Source organism: Manis pentadactyla, chromosome 15 (assembly GCF_030020395.1).
Source record: "Manis pentadactyla isolate mManPen7 chromosome 15, mManPen7.hap1, whole genome shotgun sequence".
Taxonomy (NCBI): domain Eukaryota; kingdom Metazoa; phylum Chordata; class Mammalia; order Pholidota; family Manidae; genus Manis; species Manis pentadactyla.
The window spans coordinates 21047583-21067238 of record NC_080033.1 but is presented as its reverse complement, the minus strand read 5'-3'; the positions used below and the strand labels follow the sequence as shown (position 1 = coordinate 21067238).

At 49.6% G+C, this 19656-nt stretch overlaps 1 pseudogene; it reads left to right on the top strand.

The window, feature by feature from the left end:
• The window catches only part of LOC118928755 (zinc finger protein 541-like), a 213171-nt pseudogene that overhangs the window by 110681 nt on the left and 82834 nt on the right, over positions 1–19656 (top strand).

Sequence of the window (19656 nt, the reverse complement as noted above, 5' to 3'; positions counted from 1 at the left end):
AATCGGATCCCCTCATGCTCCTTTACAGTCCATCCCCATCCCATCCCAAGGCAACGACTATACGTTGTCTCCGTAGATTTCCTGTGTTGGATTTCTAAGGAATGAATCCCTATGTCCTTGACCAGACCGGGCCATTGCTCTTCCCGGTTTCTGTCTGTCTCTCAACGCTGCTCAGCAGAGGCCCAGACCCACACGTGGCTTAGGGATGGCTGGAGGGAAGGCGGGTGAGCTCGCGCCCCGCCCCCTTAGGGGTTCTGCAGCCCCGCGCCTTCCCAAGGCCCCGAAGGGCAGGCCTGGGGGCTCGTGGTCCGCTGCCGCCTCCTGAAGAGCACGTGGGGCTGCCTCGCTGAGCCCCACAGCCCCGCGGGAGGGGCGCCTACTCCCCAAGCCCTCCTCGCGGGGACTGCAGCTCCCAGCGGCCCGCACGGGCGCGAGCGCCGCATCAGCGCGTTCCAGGGCGTCCCGCGGCGGCTCCTAAGCCTGCTCTGCCGCCGGGCGCCTAACCGCGCTGAGCCCCGCCCCGCCGGAGGTCCCGCCCGGGCCCCGCCCCTCTGCGTTGGACGAAAAGCCGCCGAGGCCGCCCCGCCGAGCCGCACGCGCGGGGAGCCCGGGCGTCGCAGGGTGCGCGCGAGGATGTTCCGGGCCGGGCGAGGCGGCGCCGCTGCCGCGCATGCGTGCCCGCGTCGCGGCTGAGCTCAGAAGATGCCCCCGGGGCAGCCCCGGCTGCGCGAGCGTGCCGGCCGGCGGGCAGCGCTGTGGAGACCGGGGGACGCTGGGAGAGCCGCGAGGCCCGGCGCGCGACCCCCGGAAGCGGTTAAAACCCGGTTGCTGCCGTCCCGGCCGCCTCTCTTCCTATCCCCATTCCTGCTCCTTCGTCATTTTCAGCCTCTTACCCCTTTAGAACCTATTCTAATTTGTTGATACATTGCTTTTTGAGGGGGCCTATCTCCGTTTCGAAGGGCGCAGGGGGCGCCGTGGGCGCCCCTCACCCCGCGTCACGCACGCAGTGTCTGCCCTCCCAACGGCTCTGGGCCTCGCTGCACCCCGCAGCCCCTTCTCCCTTGGAGAAGACTCCGCGGCCGCTGGCCACTGCACCCCTTTTCTTACCTGCGCCGTCCCCCAGGCCCCAACTGCCCCCTCGCCGCTCTCCAGCTCGTACCTGGGGCCCTGCCCCGACCTCCGCCCTTTCTGCATCTTGGCCTTGGATTCGCCGCCCCCCACTTCCAGGTTCGTTCTGCTAAACATTCTCTTTCCTCCTGAAGAGTCCTCCTCACCTTGGGGATCCAGGTTTGTTTGTTTTTAGGATCTTCCAGCAAAAACAAAAATCTCTTCTTTATTTCTTGACTACACCCCTCCCCCTCCTTTTAGGAATTTAGAGCAAAAAATATCTTTCTTTCTTCACAGATTTTTTTTTTTTCCTCTATCCAGGATCGCTTTCCAGCAAAAATCCTTCCTTTCCATCAAGGATTTTTTGGTATATCTTTCCAACTCATTAACAAACCATTCATTCCCAGTTTCTCTCTCATCTGATATTTGTTTTCCCAACCCTCTTCCCCAACTCTGCAACAAAAATCTCTCTTGATCACCAGTTCTACCCCAGTTAGGCTTGTCCCAGCAAAATCCCCCAGGTCCCTCCCCAGAGAGGGGAGATAGGAAAGGAGGAAAAACCTTTTTCTTAACAACAAAACCCTTTTTCCCACCTAGATCTCTCCCTTTTGCTATTGCTTCGTTTCTTCTAAAAGTTGCCATCTCCTCCAATTTCTCACCAGTGTCCTTGCTTCCTTGGGGACCCAAGTTCTGAATTGTCCCCTTCCTTTCCAGCACCTGCTCTTCAGGACAAAAGAAGTTGGACGAATCCTGAATTTACCACCCGGCGTTCCAGGAGGCAATACCCAGTGGTCTGACCGTTGCTGTCCCTGTGGGTCCTGACCTGGGCCCTCCTGTTCCCTGGAGGATCCGTCACTTGCTCTTCCGGTGAGTTTCCGCCCTTCCTCGGTGGATTCCTTTCTTTCTCAGACGTGTTTCTGATCCCTCCAACAGTCTCTGTAGCAGTGGTGAGATCATTACAAAATTGCTGTTTGGGAAATCAGATAAGGAAAGGGGTTATTTATTGTTGTGCATGTTGACCTCTCTGGAGGAATGCAGACATTTATTAGACTGGCTTATGTTTCATTGTTTATTGCAAAAATGCCTTTTCCTTCTCTAGCCCAGGCTAGCAACTTCAGATACCTAGAGGCCCTGAGTGTGATCAACCAGACTGCGCCCTAAGCGACGCCAGTCAATGCAAATGGCCACATAGAAATGCCAGGACAGTGTTGCGAGAACTTAATTTTTTTAAAGTATCGTTGATATACAATCTTACATTACGGTGATTCAGCAGTCCCTGAGACCACCTAACATCGTGACTGCAAATTACTGGGCCCCTTTATCCCCCTATCGCACCCCGCCACCCCCCAGCGTCACCACCACACTGGCCCCATCGCCTCCTCCTTGGTAACCACTAGTCGCCCGTCAATGTCCATGAGTGTCGTGCTGTTTTGTTCCTTCTGTTTTACTTTGCAGAACCTATTTTTTTTTTTTTTTTTTTGGTGAAGAGACCAGAACACTGTCTCTGTGTGAAACCTTTTGCTCTTTAAAAATGCTGACAATGAATTTAATAAATATTTAAAGACAGTGTAGGCCCCTCACAAAACATGTCTGCTGGCTGCCAGTTTCGAATTTTTGGTTTAGGGTTTCTTTCTGTGTTAGACACACTCACACAGATACATATCCCCCTGGGCACATGCGTATGTGCAGGACTTGTTCTCTTTAGGGCTGAAGTCCTCAAACTTCTTGAGCTTAGGGCTTGTCTACACTTAAAAATTATGGAAGACCCCAAAGAGGCGTTCTGCCTGTGAACTATATCTGGTGATATTTGCTGCGTTACAAGTTTGAACTCATAAACTTTAACAATATTTATTAATTCTTTTTTTTTTTTTGGTATCATAATCTACAATTGCATGAGGAACATTATGTTTACGAGACTCCCCCTTCACCAAGTGCCCCCCAACAAACCCCATTACAGTCACTGTCCATCAGCGTAGTAAGATGCTGTAGAGTCACTACTTGTCTTCTCTGTCTTGCACAGCCCTTCCCCCACATTATACATGCTAATCTTAGTGGCCCCCTTTCTTCCCTCCCCCTCGCCCCGTTATCCCTCCCTTCCCACCCATCCTCCCCAGTCCCTTTCCCTTTGTTAAACTGTTAGTCCGTTCTTGAGTTCTGTGATACTGCTGCTGTTTTGTTCCTTCAGTTTTTGCTTTGTTCTTACACTCCACAGATGAGTGAAATCATTCGGTACTTGTCTTTCTCCGCCTGGCTTACTTCACTGAGCATAATACCCTCTAGCTCCATCCATGTTGTTGCAAATGGGAGGATTTGGTTTCTTCTTATGGCTGAATAATATTCCATTGTGTATATGTACCACATCTTCTTTATCCATTCATCTACTGATGGACACTTAGGTTGCTTCCATTTCTTGGCTATTGTAAATAGTGCTGCAATTAACATAGGGGTGCATATGTCTTTATCAAACTGAGCTCCTGCATTCTTAGGGCAAATTCCTAGGAGTGGACAGGCCTATGTTTTTTAACAATGTTAGGAGTGGGGAAATCAGGAAAAACTTTCATAGGTTAAAAGTTGCAGGTCTATTTGCAACAACATGGATGGAGCTAGAGGGTATTATGCTCAGTGAAATAAGCCAAGTAGAGAAAGACAAGTATCAAATGATTTCACACATCTGTGGAGTATAAGAACAAATAAAAAAACTGAAGGAGCAGGACAGCATCAGACTCACAGAACCCAAGAGTGGACTAACAGTTAACAAAGGGAAAGGGACTGGGGAGGATGGGTGGGAAGGGGAAAAAGGAGAAAAAGGGGCATTATGATTAGCAGACATAATGTAAGGGGGGTCATGGGGAAGGCAGTATAGCACAGAGAAACCAAGTAGTAGTGACTCTAGCATCTTACTACGCTGGTGGACAGTGACTGCAATGGGGTATGTGGCGGGGACTTGATAATGGGGGGAATCTAGTAACATAATGTTGTTCAAGTAATTGTACATTCACGATACCAAAAAAAAAAAGTATCCTCTGACAGTCTGTCCTCTTTCCTTATTTTTTTTTTTTAAAGTGTAACCATGTTATGTTCATAAGGTATTGGTCTGTCCCCCACTAGAGGTATGCTGTGGAGTACCAGAGCCACTCGCTATATGTGGCTATGATGTGGCTAGTCCGAATTGAGACGTCCTGTGAATGTATATATACACCAGGTTTTAAAGAATTCAAAATAAGTAAATTATCTCATTACAATTTTTGTATTGATTAAATGTTGAAATAACATTGCAGGTTGAATTGTTTATTAAAGTTGATTTCACCTTCTTCTGTAACCTTTGTTTTAAAAAATGATTACTATTAAATGTAAAATTGTGTCTGACACCCGGGGCTTGTATTTCTTTTGGACGGTGATGTTCTGGAATATAAGCCTAGGCAGGAACGTTTGTTTCTGAGGTACAGACACTGCTGTACCTCAGCAGAGAACAGAAACCCAGTAAGCAATATTTGCTGAATTAAGGAACCCAAAAGTAGAATGCCAGTCCTTCTTTTTGTTGTCTACCGCAGGGATCCATTTTTAGAAAATAACAAAACTTTGAGGTATAATTTCCATAAAAGTCACCCATTGTAAGTGTATAATCCAACAATTTTTAGTGAATTCACCAGATTGTCCAACCGTCAACGTCCCTTTTAGAATATTTGCATCACCCCAATCGGATCCCCTCATGCTCCTTTACAGTCCATCCCCATCCCATCCCAAGGCAACGACTATACGTTGTCTCCGTAGATTTCCTGTGTTGGATTTCTAAGGAATGAATCCCTATGTCCTTGACCAGACCGGGCCATTGCTCTTCCCGGTTTCTGTCTGTCTCTCAACGCTGCTCAGCAGAGGCCCAGACCCACACGTGGCTCAGGGATGGCTGGAGGGAAGGCGGGTGAGCTCGCGCCCCGCCCCCTTAGGGGTTCTGCAGCCCCGCGCCTTCCCAAGGCCCCGAAGGGCAGGCCTGGGGGCTCGTGGTCCGCTGCCGCCTCCTGAAGAGCACGTGGGGCTGCCTCGCTGAGCCCCACAGCCCCGCGGGAGGGGCGCCTACTCCCCAAGCCCTCCTCGCGGGGACTGCAGGTCCCAGCGGCCCGCACGGGCGCGAGCGCCGCATCAGCGCGTTCCAGGGCGTCCCGCGGCGGCTCCTAAGCCTGCTCTGCCGCCGGGCGCCTAACCGCGCTGAGCCCCGCCCCGCCGGAGGTCCCGCCCGGGCCCCGCCCCTCTGCGTTGGACGAAAAGCCGCCGAGGCCGCCCCGCCGAGCCGCACGCGCGGGGAGCCCGGGCGTCGCAGGGTGCGCGCGAGGATGCTCTGGGCCGGGCGAGGCGGCCGCGGCCGCGGCCGCTGCCGCGCATGCGTGCCCGCGTCGCGGCTGAGCTCAGAAGATGCCCCCGGGGCAGGCCCGGCTGCGCGAGCGTGCCCGGCCGGCGGGCAGCGCTGTGGAGACCGGGGGACGCTGGGAGAGCCGCGAGGCCCGGCGCGCGACCCCCGGAAGCGGTTAAAACCCGGTTGCTGCCGTCCCGGCCGCCTCTCTTCCTATCCCCATTCCTGCTCCTTCGTCATTTTCAGCCTCTTACCCCTTTAGAACCTATTCTAATTTGTTGATACATTGCTTTTTGAGGGGGCCTATCTCCGTTTCGAAGGGCGCAGGGGGCGCCGTGGGCGCCCCTCACCCCGCGTCACGCACGCAGTGTCTGCCCTCCCAACGGCTCTGGGCCTCGCTGCACCCCGCAGCCCCTTCTCCCTTGGAGAAGACTCCGCGGCCGCTGGCCACTGCACCCCTTTTCTTACCTGCGCCGTCCCCCAGGCCCCAACTGCCCCCTCGCCGCTCTCCAGCTCGTACCTGGGGCCCTGCCCCGACCTCCGCCCTTTCTGCATCTTGGCCTTGGATTCGCCGCCCCCCACTTCCAGGTTCGTTCTGCTAAACATTCTCTTTCCTCCTGAAGAGTCCTCCTCACCTTGGGGATCCAGGTTTGTTTGTTTTTAGGATCTTCCAGCAAAAACAAAAATCTCTTCTTTATTTCTTGACTACACCCTTCCCCCTCCTTTTAGGAATTTAGAGCAAAAAATATCTTTCTTTCTTCACAGATTTTTTTTTTTTCCTCTATCCAGGATCGCTTTCCAGCAAAAATCCTTCCTTTCCATCAAGGATTTTTTGGTATATCTTTCCAACTCATTAACAAACCATTCATTCCCAGTTTCTCTCTCATCTGATATTTGTTTTCCCAACCCTCTTCCCCAACTCTGCAACAAAAATCTCTCTTGATCACCAGTTCTACCCCAGTTAGGCTTGTCCCAGCAAAATCCCCCAGGTCCCTCCCCAGAGAGGGGAGATAGGAAAGGAGGAAAAACCTTTTTCTTAACAACAAAACCCTTTTTCCCACCCAGATCTCTCCCTTTTGCTATTGCTTCGTTTCTTCTAAAAGTTGCCATCTCCTCCAATTTCTCACCAGTGTCCTTGCTTCCTTGGGGACCCAAGTTCTGAATTGTCCCCTTCCTTTCCAGCACCTGCTCTTCAGGACAAAAGAAGTTGGACGAATCCTGAATTTACCACCCGGCGTTCCAGGAGGCAATACCCAGTGGTCTGACCGTTGCTGTCCCTGTGGGTCCTGACCTGGGCCCTCCTGTTCCCTGGAGGATCCGTCACTTGCTCTTCCGGTGAGTTTCCGCCCTTCCTCGGTGGATTCCTTTCTTTCTCAGACGTGTTTCTGATCCCTCCAACAGTCTCTGTAGCAGTGGTGAGATCATTACAAAATTGCTGTTTGGGAAATCAGATAAGGAAAGGGGTTATTTATTGTTGTGCATGTTGACCTCTCTGGAGGAATGCAGACATTTATTAGACTGGCTTATGTTTCATTGTTTATTGCAAAAATGCCTTTTCCTTCTCTAGCCCAGGCTAGCAACTTCAGATACCTACAGGCCCTGAGTGTGATCAACCAGACTGCGCCCTAAGCGACGCCAGTCAATGCAAATGGCCACATAGAAATGCCAGGACAGTGTTGCGAGAACTTAATTTTTTTAAAGTATCGTTGATATACAATCTTACATTACGATGATTCAGCAGTCCCTGAGACCACCTAACATCGTGACTGCAAATTACTGGGCCCCTTTATCCCCCTATCGCACCCCGCCACCCCCCAGCGTCACCACCACACTGGCCCCATCGCCTCCTCCTTGGTAACCACTAGTCGCCCGTCAATGTCCATGAGTGTCGTGCTGTTTTGTTCCTTCTGTTTTACTTTGCAGAACCTATTTTTTTTTTTTTGGTGAAGAGACCAGAACACTGTCTCTGTGTGAAACCTTTTGCTCTTTAAAAATGCTGACAATGAATTTAATAAATATTTAAAGACAGTGTAGGCCCCTCACAAAACATGTCTGCTGGCTGCCAGTTTCGAATTTTTGGTTTAGGGTTTCTTTCTGTGTTAGACACACTCACACAGATACATATCCCCCTGGGCACATGCGTATGTGCAGGACTTGTTCTCTTTAGGGCTGAAGTCCTCAAACTTCTTGAGCTTAGGGCTTGTCTACACTTAAAAATTATGGAAGACCCCAAAGAGGCGTTCTGCCTGTGAACTATATCTGGTGATATTTGCTGCGTTACAAGTTTGAACTCATAAACTTTAACAATATTTATTAATTCTTTTTTTTTTTTTGGTATCATAATCTACAATTGCATGAGGAACATTATGTTTACGAGACTCCCCCTTCACCAAGTGCCCCCCAACAAACCCCATTACAGTCACTGTCCATCAGCGTAGTAAGATGCTGTAGAGTCACTACTTGTCTTCTCTGTCTTGCACAGCCCTTCCCCCACATTATACATGCTAATCTTAGTGGCCCCCTTTCTTCCCTCCCCCTCGCCCCGTTATCCCTCCCTTCCCACCCATCCTCCCCAGTCCCTTTCCCTTTGTTAAACTGTTAGTCCGTTCTTGAGTTCTGTGATACTGCTGCTGTTTTGTTCCTTCAGTTTTTGCTTTGTTCTTACACTCCACAGATGAGTGAAATCATTCGGTACTTGTCTTTCTCCGCCTGGCTTACTTCACTGAGCATAATACCCTCTAGCTCCATCCATGTTGTTGCAAATGGGAGGATTTGGTTTCTTCTTATGGCTGAATAATATTCCATTGTGTATATGTACCACATCTTCTTTATCCATTCATCTACTGATGGACACTTAGGTTGCTTCCATTTCTTGGCTATTGTAAATAGTGCTGCAATTAACATAGGGGTGCATATGTCTTTATCAAACTGAGCTCCTGCATTCTTAGGGCAAATTCCTAGGAGTGGACAGGCCTATGTTTTTTAACAATGTTAGGAGTGGGGAAATCAGGAAAAACTTTCATAGGTTAAAAGTTGCAGGTCTATTTGCAACAACATGGATGGAGCTAGAGGGTATTATGCTCAGTGAAATAAGCCAAGTAGAGAAAGACAAGTATCAAATGATTTCACACATCTGTGGAGTATAAGAACAAATAAAAAAACTGAAGGAGCAGGACAGCATCAGACTCACAGAACCCAAGAGTGGACTAACAGTTAACAAAGGGAAAGGGACTGGGGAGGATGGGTGGGAAGGGGAAAAAGGAGAAAAAGGGGCATTATGATTAGCAGACATAATGTAAGGGGGGTCATGGGGAAGGCAGTATAGCACAGAGAAACCAAGTAGTAGTGACTCTAGCATCTTACTACGCTGGTGGACAGTGACTGCAATGGGGTATGTGGCGGGGACTTGATAATGGGGGGAATCTAGTAACATAATGTTGTTCAAGTAATTGTACATTCACGATACCAAAAAAAAAAAAGTATCCTCTGACAGTCTGTCCTCTTTCCTTATTTTTTTTTTTTAAAGTGTAACCATGTTATGTTCATAAGGTATTGGTCTGTCCCCCACTAGAGGTATGCTGTGGAGTACCAGAGCCACTCGCTATATGTGGCTATGATGTGGCTAGTCCGAATTGAGACGTCCTGTGAATGTATATATACACCAGGTTTTAAAGAATTCAAAATAAGTAAATTATCTCATTACAATTTTTGTATTGATTAAATGTTGAAATAACATTGCAGGTTGAATTGTTTATTAAAGTTGATTTCACCTTCTTCTGTAACCTTTGTTTTAAAAAATGATTACTAGGAAATGTAAAATTGTGTCTGACACCCGGGGCTTGTATTTCTTTTGGACGGTGATGTTCTGGAATATAAGCCTAGGCAGGAACGTTTGTTTCTGAGGTACAGACACTGCTGTACCTCAGCAGAGAACAGAAACCCAGTAAGCAATATTTGCTGAATTAAGGAACCCAAAAGTAGAATGCCAGTCCTTCTTTTTGTTGTCTACCGCAGGGATCCATTTTTAGAAAATAACAAAACTTTGAGGTATAATTTCCATAAAAGTCACCCATTGTAAGTGTATAATCCAACAATTTTTAGTGAATTCACCAGATTGTCCAACCGTCAACGTCCCTTTTAGAATATTTGCATCACCCCAATCGGATCCCCTCATGCTCCTTTACAGTCCATCCCCATCCCATCCCAAGGCAACGACTATACGTTGTCTCCGTAGATTTCCTGTGTTGGATTTCTAAGGAATGAATCCCTATGTCCTTGACCAGACCGGGCCATTGCTCTTCCCGGTTTCTGTCTGTCTCTCAACGCTGCTCAGCAGAGGCCCAGACCCACACGTGGCTCAGGGATGGCTGGAGGGAAGGCGGGTGAGCTCGCGCCCCGCCCCCTTAGGGGTTCTGCAGCCCCGCGCCTTCCCAAGGCCCCGAAGGGCAGGCCTGGGGGCTCGTGGTCCGCTGCCGCCTCCTGAAGAGCACGTGGGGCTGCCTCGCTGAGCCCCACAGCCCCGCGGGAGGGGCGCCTACTCCCCAAGCCCTCCTCGCGGGGACTGCAGCTCCCAGCGGCCCGCACGGGCGCGAGCGCCGCATCAGCGCGTTCCAGGGCGTCCCGCGGCGGCTCCTAAGCCTGCTCTGCCGCCGGGCGCCTAACCGCGCTGAGCCCCGCCCCGCCGGAGGTCCCGCCCGGGCCCCGCCCCTCTGCGTTGGACGAAAAGCCGCCGAGGCCGCCCCGCCGAGCCGCACGCGCGGGGAGCCCGGGCGTCGCAGGGTGCGCGCGAGGATGTTCCGGGCCGGGCGAGGCGGCGCCGCTGCCGCGCATGCGTGCCCGCGTCGCGGCTGAGCTCAGAAGATGCCCCCGGGGCAGCCCCGGCTGCGCGAGCGTGCCCGGCCGGCGGGCAGCGCTGTGGAGACCGGGGGACGCTGGGAGAGCCGCGAGGCCCGGCGCGCGACCCCCGGAAGCGGTTAAAACCCGGTTGCTGCCGTCCCGGCCGCCTCTCTTCCTATCCCCATTCCTGCTCCTTCGTCATTTTCAGCCTCTTACCCCTTTAGAACCTATTCTAATTTGTTGATACATTGCTTTTTGAGGGGGCCTATCTCCGTTTCGAAGGGCGCAGGGGGCGCCGTGGGCGCCCCTCACCCCGCGTCACGCACGCAGTGTCTGCCCTCCCAACGGCTCTGGGCCTCGCTGCACCCCGCAGCCCCTTCTCCCTTGGAGAAGACTCCGCGGCCGCTGGCCACTGCACCCCTTTTCTTACCTGCGCCGTCCCCCAGGCCCCAACTGCCCCCTCGCCGCTCTCCAGCTCGTACCTGGGGCCCTGCCCCGACCTCCGCCCTTTCTGCATCTTGGCCTTGGATTCGCCGCCCCCCACTTCCAGGTTCGTTCTGCTAAACATTCTCTTTCCTCCTGAAGAGTCCTCCTCACCTTGGGGATCCAGGTTTGTTTGTTTTTAGGATCTTCCAGCAAAAACAAAAATCTCTTCTTTATTTCTTGACTACACCCCTCCCCCTCCTTTTAGGAATTTAGAGCAAAAAATATCTTTCTTTCTTCACAGATTTTTTTTTTTTCCTCTATCCAGGATCGCTTTCCAGCAAAAATCCTTCCTTTCCATCAAGGATTTTTTGGTATATCTTTCCAACTCATTAACAAACCATTCATTCCCAGTTTCTCTCTCATCTGATATTTGTTTTCCCAACCCTCTTCCCCAACTCTGCAACAAAAATCTCTCTTGATCACCAGTTCTACCCCAGTTAGGCTTGTCCCAGCAAAATCCCCCAGGTCCCTCCCCAGAGAGGGGAGATAGGAAAGGAGGAAAAACCTTTTTCTTAACAACAAAACCCTTTTTCCCACCTAGATCTCTCCCTTTTGCTATTGCTTCGTTTCTTCTAAAAGTTGCCATCTCCTCCAATTTCTCACCAGTGTCCTTGCTTCCTTGGGGACCCAAGTTCTGAATTGTCCCCTTCCTTTCCAGCACCTGCTCTTCAGGACAAAAGAAGTTGGACGAATCCTGAATTTACCACCCGGCGTTCCAGGAGGCAATACCCAGTGGTCTGACCGTTGCTGTCCCTGTGGGTCCTGACCTGGGCCCTCCTGTTCCCTGGAGGATCCGTCACTTGCTCTTCCGGTGAGTTTCCGCCCTTCCTCGGTGGATTCCTTTCTTTCTCAGACGTGTTTCTGATCCCTCCAACAGTCTCTGTAGCAGTGGTGAGATCATTACAAAATTGCTGTTTGGGAAATCAGATAAGGAAAGGGGTTATTTATTGTTGTGCATGTTGACCTCTCTGGAGGAATGCAGACATTTATTAGACTGGCTTATGTTTCATTGTTTATTGCAAAAATGCCTTTTCCTTCTCTAGCCCAGGCTAGCAACTTCAGATACCTAGAGGCCCTGAGTGTGATCAACCAGACTGCGCCCTAAGCGACGCCAGTCAATGCAAATGGCCACATAGAAATGCCAGGACAGTGTTGCGAGAACTTAATTTTTTTAAAGTATCGTTGATATACAATCTTACATTACGGTGATTCAGCAGTCCCTGAGACCACCTAACATCGTGACTGCAAATTACTGGGCCCCTTTATCCCCCTATCGCACCCCGCCACCCCCCAGCGTCACCACCACACTGGCCCCATCCCCTCCTCCTTGGTAACCACTAGTCGCCCGTCAATGTCCATGAGTGTCGTGCTGTTTTGTTCCTTCTGTTTTACTTTGCAGAACCTATTTTTTTTTTTTTTTTGGTGAAGAGACCAGAACACTGTCTCTGTGTGAAACCTTTTGCTCTTTAAAAATGCTGACAATGAATTTAATAAATATTTAAAGACAGTGTAGGCCCCTCACAAAACATGTCTGCTGGCTGCCAGTTTCGAATTTTTGGTTTAGGGTTTCTTTCTGTGTTAGACACACTCACACAGATACATATCCCCCTGGGCACATGCGTATGTGCAGGACTTGTTCTCTTTAGGGCTGAAGTCCTCAAACTTCTTGAGCTTAGGGCTTGTCTACACTTAAAAATTATGGAAGACCCCAAAGAGGCGTTCTGCCTGTGAACTATATCTGGTGATATTTGCTGCGTTACAAGTTTGAACTCATAAACTTTAACAATATTTATTAATTCTTTTTTTTTTTTTGGTATCATAATCTACAATTACATGAGGAACATTATGTTTACGAGACTCCCCCTTCACCAAGTGCCCCCCAACAAACCCCATTACAGTCACTGTCCATCAGCGTAGTAAGATGCTGTAGAGTCACTACTTGTCTTCTCTGTCTTGCACAGCCCTTCCCCCACATTATACATGCTAATCTTAGTGGCCCCCTTTCTTCCCTCCCCCTCGCCCCGTTATCCCTCCCTTCCCACCCATCCTCCCCAGTCCCTTTCCCTTTGTTAAACTGTTAGTCCGTTCTTGAGTTCTGTGATACTGCTGCTGTTTTGTTCCTTCAGTTTTTGCTTTGTTCTTACACTCCACAGATGAGTGAAATCATTCGGTACTTGTCTTTCTCCGCCTGGCTTACTTCACTGAGCATAATACCCTCTAGCTCCATCCATGTTGTTGCAAATGGGAGGATTTGGTTTCTTCTTATGGCTGAATAATATTCCATTGTGTATATGTACCACATCTTCTTTATCCATTCATCTACTGATGGACACTTAGGTTGCTTCCATTTCTTGGCTATTGTAAATAGTGCTGCAATTAACATAGGGGTGCATATGTCTTTATCAAACTGAGCTCCTGCATTCTTAGGGCAAATTCCTAGGAGTGGACAGGCCTATGTTTTTTAACAATGTTAGGAGTGGGGAAATCAGGAAAAACTTTCATAGGTTAAAAGTTGCAGGTCTATTTGCAACAACATGGATGGAGCTAGAGGGTATTATGCTCAGTGAAATAAGCCAAGTAGAGAAAGACAAGTATCAAATGATTTCACACATCTGTGGAGTATAAGAACAAATAAAAAAACTGAAGGAGCAGGACAGCATCAGACTCACAGAACCCAAGAGTGGACTAACAGTTAACAAAGGGAAAGGGACTGGGGAGGATGGGTGGGAAGGGGAAAAAGGAGAAAAAGGGGCATTATGATTAGCAGACATAATGTAAGGGGGGTCATGGGGAAGGCAGTATAGCACAGAGAAACCAAGTAGTAGTGACTCTAGCATCTTACTACGCTGGTGGACAGTGACTGCAATGGGGTATGTGGCGGGGACTTGATAATGGGGGGAATCTAGTAACATAATGTTGTTCAAGTAATTGTACATTCACGATACCAAAAAAAAAAAAGTATCCTCTGACAGTCTGTCCTCTTTCCTTATTTTTTTTTTTTAAAGTGTAACCATGTTATGTTCATAAGGTATTGGTCTGTCCCCCACTAGAGGTATGCTGTGGAGTACCAGAGCCACTCGCTATATGTGGCTATGATGTGGCTAGTCCGAATTGAGACGTCCTGTGAATGTATATATACACCAGGTTTTAAAGAATTCAAAATAAGTAAATTATCTCATTACAATTTTTGTATTGATTAAATGTTGAAATAACATTGCAGGTTGAATTGTTTATTAAAGTTGATTTCACCTTCTTCTGTAACCTTTGTTTTAAAAAATGATTACTAGGAAATGTAAAATTGTGTCTGACACCCGGGGCTTGTATTTCTTTTGGACGGTGATGTTCTGGAATATAAGCCTAGGCAGGAACGTTTGTTTCTGAGGTACAGACACTGCTGTACCTCAGCAGAGAACAGAAACCCAGTAAGCAATATTTGCTGAATTAAGGAACCCAAAAGTAGAATGCCAGTCCTTCTTTTTGTTGTCTACCGCAGGGATCCATTTTTAGAAAATAACAAAACTTTGAGGTATAATTTCCATAAAAGTCACCCATTGTAAGTGTATAATCCAACAATTTTTAGTGAATTCACCAGATTGTCCAACCGTCAACGTCCCTTTTAGAATATTTGCATCACCCCAATCGGATCCCCTCATGCTCCTTTACAGTCCATCCCCATCCCATCCCAAGGCAACGACTATACGTTGTCTCCGTAGATTTCCTGTGTTGGATTTCTAAGGAATGAATCCCTATGTCCTTGACCAGACCGGGCCATTGCTCTTCCCGGTTTCTGTCTGTCTCTCAACGCTGCTCAGCAGAGGCCCAGACCCACACGTGGCTTAGGGATGGCTGGAGGGAAGGCGGGTGAGCTCGCGCCCCGCCCCCTTAGGGGTTCTGCAGCCCCGCGCCTTCCCAAGGCCCCGAAGGGCAGGCCTGGGGGCTCGTGGTCCGCTGCCGCCTCCTGAAGAGCACGTGGGGCTGCCTCGCTGAGCCCCACAGCCCCGCGGGAGGGGCGCCTACTCCCCAAGCCCTCCTCGCGGGGACTGCAGGTCCCAGCGGCCCGCACGGGCGCGAGCGCCGCATCAGCGCGTTCCAGGGCGTCCCGCGGCGGCTCCTAAGCCTGCTCTGCCACCGGGCGCCTAACCGCGCTGAGCCCCGCCCCGCCGGAGGTCCCGCCCGGGCCCCGCCCCTCTGCGTTGGACGAAAAGCCGCCGAGGCCGCCCCGCCGAGCCGCACGCGCGGGGAGCCCGGGCGTCGCAGGGTGCGCGCGAGGATGCTCCGGGCCGGGCGAGGCGGCGCCGCTGCCGCGCATGCGTGCCCGCGTCGCGGCTGAGCTCAGAAGATGCCCCCGGGGCAGCCCCGGCTGCGCGAGCGTGCCCGGCCGGCGGGCAGCGCTGTGGAGACCGGGGGACGCTGGGAGAGCCGCGAGGCCCGGCGCGCGACCCCCGGAAGCGGTTAAAACCCGGTTGCTGCCGTCCCGGCCGCCTCTCTTCCTATCCCCATTCCTGCTCCTTCGTCATTTTCAGCCTCTTACCCCTTTAGAACCTATTCTAATTTGTTGATACATTGCTTTTTGAGGGGGCCTAACTCCGTTTCGAAGGGCGCAGGGGGCGCCGTGGGCGCCCCTCACCCCGCGTCACGCACGCAGTGTCTGCCCTCCCAACGGCTCTGGGCCTCGCTGCACCCCGCAGCCCCTTCTCCCTTGGAGAAGACTCCGCGGCCGCTGGCCACTGCACCCCTTTTCTTACCTGCGCCGTCCCCCAGGCCCCAACTGCCCCCTCGCCGCTCTCCAGCTCGTACCTGGGGCCCTGTCCCGACCTCCGCCCTTTCTGCATCTTGGCCTTGGATTCGCCGCCCCCCACTTCCAGGTTCGTTCTGCTAAACATTCTCTTTCCTCCTGAAGAGTCCTCCTCACCTTGGGGATCCAGGTTTGTTTGTTTTTAGGATCTTCCAGCAAAAACAAAAATCTCTTCTTTATTTCTTGACTACACCCCTCCCCCTCCTTTTAGGAATTTAGAGCAAAAAATATCTTTCTTTCTTCACAGATTTTTTTTTTTTCCTCTATCCAGGATCGCTTTCCAGCAAAAATCCTTCCTTTCCATCAAGGATTTTTTGGTATATCTTTCCAACTCATTAACAAACCATTCATTCCCAGTTTCTCTCTCATCTGATATTTGTTTTCCCAACCCTCTTCCCCAACTCTGCAACAAAAATCTCTCTTGATCACCAGTTCTACCCCAGTTAGGCTTGTCCCAGCAAAATCCCCCAGGTCCCTCCCCAGAGAGGGGAGATAGGAAAGGAGGAAAAACCTTTTTCTTAACAACAAAACCCTTTTTCCCACCTAGATCTCTCCCTTTTGCTATTGCTTCGTTTCTTCTAAAAGTTGCCATCTCCTCCAATTTCTCACCAGTGTCCTTGCTTCCTTGGGGACCCAAGTTCTGAATTGTCCCCTTCCTTTCCAGCACCTGCTCTTCAGGACAAAAGAAGTTGGACGAATCCTGAATTTACCACCCGGCGTTCCAGGAGGCAATACCCAGTGGTCTGACCGTTGCTGTCCCTGTGGGTCCTGACCTGGGCCCTCCTGTTCCCTGGAGGATCCGTCACTTGCTCTTCCGGTGAGTTTCCGCCCTTCCTCGGTGGATTCCTTTCTTTCTCAGACGTGTTTCTGATCCCTCCAACAGTCTCTGTAGCAGTGGTGAGATCATTACAAAATTGCTGTTTGGGAAATCAGATAAGGAAAGGGGTTATTTATTGTTGTGCATGTTGACCTCTCTGGAGGAATGCAGACATTTATTAGACTGGCTTATGTTTCATTGTTTATTGCAAAAATGCCTTTTCCTTCTCTAGCCCAGGCTAGCAACTTCAGATACCTACAGGCCCTGAGTGTGATCAACCAGACTGCGCCCTAAGCGACGCCAGTCAATGCAAATGGCCACATAGAAATGCCAGGACAGTGTTGCGAGAACTTAATTTTTTTAAAGTATCGTTGATATACAATCTTACATTACGGTGATTCAGCAGTCCCTGAGACCACCTAACATCGTGACTGCAAATTACTGGGCCCCTTTATCCCCCTATCGCACCCCGCCACCCCCCAGCGTCACCACCACACTGGCCCCATCCCCTCCTCCTTGGTAACCACTAGTCGCCCGTCAATGTCCATGAGTGTCGTGCTGTTTTGTTCCTTCTGTTTTACTTTGCAGAACCTATTTTTTTTTTTTTTTTTTGGTGAAGAGACCAGAACACTGTCTCTGTGTGAAACCTTTTGCTCTTTAAAAATGCTGACAATGAATTTAATAAATATTTAAAGACAGTGTAGGCCCCTCACAAAACATGTCTGCTGGCTGCCAGTTTCGAATTTTTGGTTTAGGGTTTCTTTCTGTGTTAGACACACTCACACAGATACATATCCCCCTGGGCACATGCGTATGTGCAGGACTTGTTCTCTTTAGGGCTGAAGTCCTCAAACTTCTTGAGCTTAGGGCTTGTCTACACTTAAAAATTATGGAAGACCCCAAAGAGGCGTTCTGCCTGTGAACTATATCTGGTGATATTTGCTGCGTTACAAGTTTGAACTCATAAACTTTAACAATATTTATTAATTCTTTTTTTTTTTTTTGGTATCATAATCTACAATTACATGAGGAACATTATGTTTACGAGACTCCCCCTTCACCAAGTGCCCCCCAACAAACCCCATTACAGTCACTGTCCATCAGCGTAGTAAGATGCTGTAGAGTCACTACTTGTCTTCTCTGTCTTGCACAGCCCTTCCCCCACATTATACATGCTAATCTTAGTGGCCCCCTTTCTTCCCTCCCCCTCGCCCCGTTATCCCTCCCTTCCCACCCATCCTCCCCAGTCCCTTTCCCTTTGTTAAACTGTTAGTCCGTTCTTGAGTTCTGTGATACTGCTGCTGTTTTGTTCCTTCAGTTTTTGCTTTGTTCTTACACTCCACAGATGAGTGAAATCATTCGGTACTTGTCTTTCTCCGCCTGGCTTACTTCACTGAGCATAATACCCTCTAGCTCCATCCATGTTGTTGCAAATGGGAGGATTTGGTTTCTTCTTATGGCTGAATAATATTCCATTGTGTATATGTACCACATCTTCTTTATCCATTCATCTACTGATGGACACTTAGGTTGCTTCCATTTCTTGGCTATTGTAAATAGTGCTGCAATTAACATAGGGGTGCATATGTCTTTATCAAACTGAGCTCCTGCATTCTTAGGGCAAATTCCTAGGAGTGGACAGGCCTATGTTTTTTAACAATGTTAGGAGTGGGGAAATCAGGAAAAACTTTCATAGGTTAAAAGTTGCAGGTCTATTTGCAACAACATGGATGGAGCTAGAGGGTATTATGCTCAGTGAAATAAGCCAAGTAGAGAAAGACAAGTATCAAATGATTTCACACATCTGTGGAGTATAAGAACAAATAAAAAAACTGAAGGAGCAGGACAGCATCAGACTCACAGAACCCAAGAGTGGACTAACAGTTAACAAAGGGAAAGGGACTGGGGAGGATGGGTGGGAAGGGGAAAAAGGAGAAAAAGGGGCATTATGATTAGCAGACATAATGTAAGGGGGGTCATGGGGAAGGCAGTATAGCACAGAGAAACCAAGTAGTAGTGACTCTAGCATCTTACTACGCTGGTGGACAGTGACTGCAATGGGGTATGTGGCGGGGACTTGATAATGGGGGGAATCTAGTAACATAATGTTGTTCAAGTAATTGTACATTCACGATACCAAAAAAAAAAAAGTATCCTCTGACAGTCTGTCCTCTTTCCTTATTTTTTTTTTTAAAGTGTAACCATGTTATGTTCATAAGGTATTGGTCTGTCCCCCACTAGAGGTATGCTGTGGAGTACCAGAGCCACTCGCTATATGTGGCTATGATGTGGCTAGTCCGAATTGAGACGTCCTGTGAATGTATATATACACCAGGTTTTAAAGAATTCAAAATAAGTAAATTATCTCATTACAATTTTTGTATTGATTAAATGTTGAAATAACATTGCAGGTTGAATTGTTTATTAAAGTTGATTTCACCTTCTTCTGTAACCTTTGTTTTAAAAAATGATTACTAGGAAATGTAAAATTGTGTCTGACACCCGGGGCTTGTATTTCTTTTGGACGGTGATGTTCTGGAATATAAGCCTAGGCAGGAACGTTTGTTTCTGAGGTACAGACACTGCTGTACCTCAGCAGAGAACAGAAACCCAGTAAGCAATATTTGCTGAATTAAGGAACCCAAAAGTAGAATGCCAGTCCTTCTTTTTGTTGTCTACCGCAGGGATCCATTTTTAGAAAATAACAAAACTTTGAGGTATAATTTCCATAAAAGTCACCCATTGTAAGTGTATAATCCAACAATTTTTAGTGAATTCACCAGATTGTCCAACCGTCAACGTCCCTTTTAGAATATTTGCATCACCCCAATCGGATCCCCTCATGCTCCTTTACAGTCCATCCCCATCCCATCCCAAGGCAACGACTATACGTTGTCTCCGTAGATTTCCTGTGTTGGATTTCTAAGGAATGAATCCCTATGTCCTTGACCAGACCGGGCCATTGCTCTTCCCGGTTTCTGTCTGTCTCTCAACGCTGCTCAGCAGAGGCCCAGACCCACACGTGGCTCAGGGATGGCTGGAGGGAAGGCGGGTGAGCTCGCGCCCCGCCCCCTTAGGGGTTCTGCAGCCCCGCGCCTTCCCAAGGCCCCGAAGGGCAGGCCTGGGGGCTCGTGGTCCGCTGCCGCCTCCTGAAGAGCACGTGGGGCTGCCTCGCTGAGCCCCACAGCCCCGCGGGAGGGGCGCCTACTCCCCAAGCCCTCCTCGCGGGGACTGCAGCTCCCAGCGGCCCGCACGGGCGCGAGCGCCGCA